Below are 6,289 nucleotides of genomic sequence, written 5' to 3'. Positions count from 1 at the left end.
TTGGCTAAATCCTTCAACTCACAACATATTGTTTCTGGCATGACGGTTTTTTAATTTATACGTACAATCAGTTTAAAAAGCATTTTTTGTACTTTTTTGCTCCATTCTGACATGGTTAGAGAAAGGATTAAATATGTTTTTTTTCTGTCAGTATGCATCTTATAAACACCATCACTCAGGAACTCTTGTTTTGCTGACTCTGCTTAGCAGTAGGATGAGAATATGAAGAACGTTGGGAAAAATTATTTTACCAGCAACTTATATGTATATGGTGAACCAGATAAATAAAACTCTTTACCGTGAAAGCATTGGGAAAATACACAGTGATTATATGCTTTACAGTATTTAGCCGTAATTTACTCATTGCACATCATATCTATCTATAGATCGGAAAACATTACGTTAGAGCAGTGTGCAAAATCACTGTCTTTGCTCTTGCCCTCCAAATGTGTGCTAATAGATATTATTGTCTAACCATGACAGTCACATTAAATTTAATGTACTCCAAATTATTAGAAAAAGCACGTTGTTTCTCATCAAAGTGAAATTCTGCCTTGTTCCTGTCAGCATGTGATTTGTCTTGTGAAGTAAGAGCAAGTTATTAATATGAGCCCCAGAAATGAGAGCGTGTGCTTCAAGCTTAGTACCTGATGTCTATATCTGAGACTCTTACTTTGAAATACAAAAGCCCTTTTGTGTTGATTAATAATTGTCAGCACTCAGTATGGCGAGAATACCACAACTGGTCAACCTCTGACTGTTAATGTTAATGATAGCATTTGCTCTGCAGCTTCATATAAAGGGCTATGTTGTTGTTTTTTTTTTTAAATAAAAGTCAATACTTTTTAAAACAAACTTTACATCAAAATGTCAGGGACAGATTACACAACTCCCACAGTTTTCAGGCTCCAACAAGCTCACACTGATGTGACATGTTGAGACTAAAAAATTACTTTTTTCTCAACTGCTTTTAAACGTGTTCTTGATACCGTGGAGAAGATTACCTCTACCTGGTTGCACCACTCAGATGATACAATCATTTAACAATAATTCATCTCTTTTCTCAAGCCTACATCAAATAATGTAAGACATGCTTATTATTATAGTTTTTCTTTTATGATTGTAAAGTAGCCACAACTAATGGTGTTAAATATGTTATAGAAATAAATTTGACATTGACATCCCCAATAAACCTATGCATTTTATCTAATAAAAATACCTGCCAAAATCCTTTTTATAGGGTGCTTTTTATAGTTTGATACACTTAAAATATTACCACATTCACTAGAAATGTTAGAATTGTGTTGAGGTATGTAAAATACTAATAATTTAGTCTGTATCTTTAAAATATTGGCTTTTATAGAGAGGAGAGTGGAAATTGTTAACCTTATTTTCGTGGTGATGACTATTAGGAAACAGCTATCAAAAAGTCACAAGGTGACTTGTTACTGAATTAGATTTTGTCATTATTTCCTCATTTATATAGCTCTGTGGAGTTGGAACAGTAGGCATGTGACAGTGGGCAACTGTGGCATCAGTGGTTGTGATTCAGCTTTTGTTTGCTTCTTCTATTTGGTAACTACTCCTTTAAACAAGCCTAAGTAGCAGTCAAGCAACATTTTACTTTTGACCATGTGATATTGTTTCTCAAACACAAACAACAGCAGGCCTGTATGGCAAAACTACAGCATAGAAAAGAACAGAATTTTTTTTATTTAAATCACGGTTAGCTTTGCAAGACAAAAAAAATTGATTGGAAATTAAAAGCACATAAGCAGAAACACCTGGGATGTTCAAAGTTGTCGATTGTAACAACTCTGTGATGAACATTACTTCTGCAAGAAGATTTGTTGCTCAGTAACATGCAGAAGAAACTACAGTTCAAATTAAAATGAAAAAAATTCTGAATGATGAAACGTCAAAGAGGAGGGAACCAGAATCATTTGAAGTGGGAAGGAGAAAAAAGAGAAGAGAATAAAAAGGAGAATTTGAGAAAAGACAAATAACATGATAGATGAATGCAAAACAGAGGGTGAAATGAAGTGGGTTAAGTAGAAAAGGTTAAAGAGTGGGAAAAAAAAAGGAAGGTCAGAAAGATGAAGGGAGTGAAAGTGAAGAAACTAACATGAAAGTCAATTAAATATTTCCACATTTGGAGAAAATAGAATGAAAGCTGGAAAGAGAAAACCAACAATAATAATAAAAAAAAACCATGCAGACAGCGGAGACGTGATGATGAGCAGAGACAGACAGGAGATGGAGGGGGGGCAGTGGAGCGTGGGTAATGTGTTGGCAGCAGAGCAGGAGTGAGGGGGAGAGCAGAAGGCTTGTAAATGTTGGATGAGAGAAGTATACATGGCACTGTGACTCACTGGAGCTGCCCCAGCACTTGTGAGGGCAAGTGTTTAACACATGCGTGCGTGCACCCGCACACACACACACACACACACGCCAGATTTTTCAGCCGTCCTTAAAAGGGCCTTAACACCAGCTTTAACCGTGACCAGGTTATGCCTAAAATTAATCTAATATATCCTCCACTCTCATGTTTGACCTAAGCAGGACCTCAGAACTGACCTATGAATTTTGGTCCCCAGAAAAAAAACAAAAAAACAACGGAAACCTAAAAACATAAATATTTAGATTAACAGGTTTTATTAATGCTCTTCAAAGATACTTGAATTTATTTTACCAAAAAGATCAACCACTGATTAATTACACATTGCTTCACTTTGTGACTCTGACTCTGTTCTTTTATTTCTAACTCTGTTTCCTTTGAGTAAAGTAATGTTAAATGGCTTCAACAGCCCTTTAATGTTTCTACCAACACATGTGTACATTCTAAAGATGCAAACACGCAATGTGTCGCACCTCCCTCTTTCTCCCTCACTGCCTCTTGTGAACACAGTACTCCAGACAAGTACAGTGCTTTTTTTTCTTCCGCTGGATGGGCAGGTAAAATATTTATGAGTGTTTTTAACCTCTGGGTGACCCAAGTGCAGCAAAACATGGAGCTTCTTAGAAAGTTCCCAGGGAGGTGGAGAGTAACTGTGTAATATACCGCCACTGCAGTTTGAAAGTATGATTACACCGTATGGCAGGTGCAGAGGTTTTGAATGTCAATGTAAAAAGATTTTGCTAAAACCAATTCAAAAATACACAACAGCTTTAGTTTATGAGAGCATGGTAACCAGATACAAAAAAATAGACATAAAAATTATTTGATCTGTATTTTCTTTACATATTTTTATATTTCTGTGGGCCATTGATGCATTTTGTGCCTCTTTTTCCCCATTTTTTTCCCTCCTGCTTTGCATTATCCTGCCAATATCTGCAGCAATGACTGGAGCCTGATGTCACTGACAGGTCATAATTTTACACCCCAACAGCTGTTCATGTGTTGCCCTCATGATTGAGTAATAGCTAAGGATGAGAAAGAGTCTTTAACAGCTTAATTGCATCCTCTGCCACAGTGTTTAAGGAAAATAAGCCATTGCCTGTCCTTCAGTCATTTTTGTGCACTTCTTATCTTCTTACAAAAGGTTTTGTACTCATTGCAGTGGTTCAGAATAAAAAAAGGAGTCAGTCTATAGCAGGATCACCATTTCAAATGTCCACTCCTCAAAATATTTTCAGCTGATCTATGACTGTTTAAATAACAGATACAATTATCTGTTTTTGGTTACAACTAATCAATCATTCAATCAATTCTTCAACTTTATCCGCCACATGGTTTGGATGATAATGACCTACTATTATAAATTAGCATTTTAATAATATATTGCCTTATTTAATACATTTTTTAATTAAATAAAGTTTTTAAACATTTACTTAAACATGTATTTATTTCATGGTATATTTAATTAGTGATTTGCAATATTTATAATGATTTATTATTTAATGTCCCACAGAGCGGAAATTAAAGCCGCATAAAGATATGTAGGCTGACATAAATGTTCCAAAAGTCTTTTTATATATTTTTTTAAACTTTTATGTGAACTTAAACAAATGGTTCACACAAAAGTGAATCTTCTGTGTTTGCTTGAGGTGCTGTTACACCTGAATTTTCCCTCTGTAGGACAATAAAGGTTATATCTTCTCCTGATTTAAAGATTTATTTTTTAGTTATTTAATTTTGTCCTTGTTAAGTTCCTATAGTTCAAGGTTCTCTTCCAGAAATTATTATATCTCTGTTTTACACTAAAATCAGTTATTTCAAAAAAGAACCAAAGAGTTTTGGTTGGTGTTTCATGATTTTTGCATTTGTTCATGCATTCAAATGAAGTTGATCTTCAGTGGCTTTTACAACTGCATCAAACATTTCAAGTTGTTTTTGTGAAGACTACATGGATGGCCACAGAACTAGAAGGAACATAGAAGAATGGCAGCAGGAAGCTGACCAGAACAGATGGGAATGATTCAGTTAACTCTACCTACACACCAGCACTTGCAACATAATCTGTGACATCACCATGATTCCAGTCAACAGCAGTAGCAGCATATCGGGGAAAAAAAAGTATAGCTCACTGGGTATGCATAGAACTGATTGCATTTGTGTTGAGTGTGTGTGAGTGAGCAAATTTGTCACCTGCACAATTGATAAAAAGTCCAGAACGGTGGAAGCCCTGCAGCACACAGCCCCCAAGAGCGGCAACGGACAGGTAAGCGCTGCTCTGGAGGGCCGGAGCCCCAGGCAGAGAGACACCAGGTGCCGCCCCAGGGCAGCAACACGCTCCTCCTGAAGGTGGAACGTCAGCAAAGCAAAGGAGCAGAAGCCCCCGGGCCAAAGAGGCACAGGTTGAGACCCAGCATGCCGAGCCTGTGACCCATCCCCACCACCGTCTCCTGCTGTGCGGTTGATGCCTGAGACCCGGTGGCCCTGACCCCCACTGACCCACCACCAAGCAGGGGAGACCCCTCACCCCGACCCCCCAACAGGCTAGATATGCACCAGCACAACATGGCAGCCAGAACTTGGCATGACCAGGGCAGATAGGGAACATTCCCACCTCACCTGGTGAGCCAGACCCCAGGAGGTCAAGAGGGATAGTCTTTGCAACGCAAAATCTGGTTGATTTAAAAAACATTGTCTGCATTGTCTGATGCTGTTTCCACAATTTACTTTCTTTGATGAGCTCCTAGTCTTGGAAAGTGGCACGCCTCCTGGCAATCACACTAATTTTCTGTTCACTCCACACTTCTCAGCTTATTCTCAGCTCCTTTTGTGTTTTACTTTAAACATGTTTTTCCTGATTCTATAAATAATTTTAGACTGGTATTATTTGAAATTGCGGCAAAGGCAGTTTTTACTGTAAAAATGGTCTGTCTTATCTACACAGTATTCTGTCTAATATCAGCATTTTATTGTTATTTGTCAATAATATTAACAATTATCTCTAATGCACAGGTCCTCATGTTTTACTTTATGCTAATAATACATTCATTTACTCTTATCTTTTCACTGAATTTTAATTTCAAAATTTACAAGACCATTTCCTATCAGATTAGTTGCAGCTCATCTATTTTTATTTTACTTTGACAGTGCGCTACAGAAAAAAAAATAAAATAAAATAAATATTAATATTTATTAAGCTGTTTGCACTAAACAGCATAACAAACCCCCACAAACATTGACGTTCAGTTACGACCTACATGTAGTAACTGAACTGATTCTCAGTTAATAAACTGAGAATCTTATGGCAATCGCTCAAGTTTGCTAAAGTTGGGAAAAGTTCATTTTCACCAACAGTACCCACCAGGTGGGACTGCTGCGGAGGTTTTTAGGATGGAGTAAGCTTACAGGGTCTGACTGTAGCAGACAGCGATATGCAAATGTGTCAGACCTCAAGATCCAAATTTCTATGCGTGTGCATCCGTGTGTGTGTGATAGAGTGTGTGCGTGTTCACATGGTGGTGTGCATGCAAAAAGTGTCAAAGGCTGAAACTGAAATGTGCAAGTAGACCATTGATGCGTGGCCAAACCTTGGCCACAGTCGCTCTTATTTCTGACACACATCCCCACATGCGAATACACACACATACACACGCCGTTCTCTGACACATCCCTCTGGATGATCAGTCCATTGTACAGGTTCTCCAGTGAGCCATAGCTTTTACATACATTAAAATGAGCCTTGGGTACAGAGCTGCCCCTGAAGACCAACTCCTCTCAGTCCACAGTGCACAGAGGACACATGAAATATCCACACAGACTTGAAAGCAGCAGTGTTTTCTGTGTGTGAAGACAAGGGTATAAAGACAAGCAGCAGACCATATCTGAGGCAACACT

This window comes from Gambusia affinis, linkage group LG04, assembly GCF_019740435.1.
Source record: "Gambusia affinis linkage group LG04, SWU_Gaff_1.0, whole genome shotgun sequence".
Lineage (NCBI taxonomy): Eukaryota > Metazoa > Chordata > Actinopteri > Cyprinodontiformes > Poeciliidae > Gambusia > Gambusia affinis.
Note: the sequence above shows the minus strand (reverse complement) of the source record.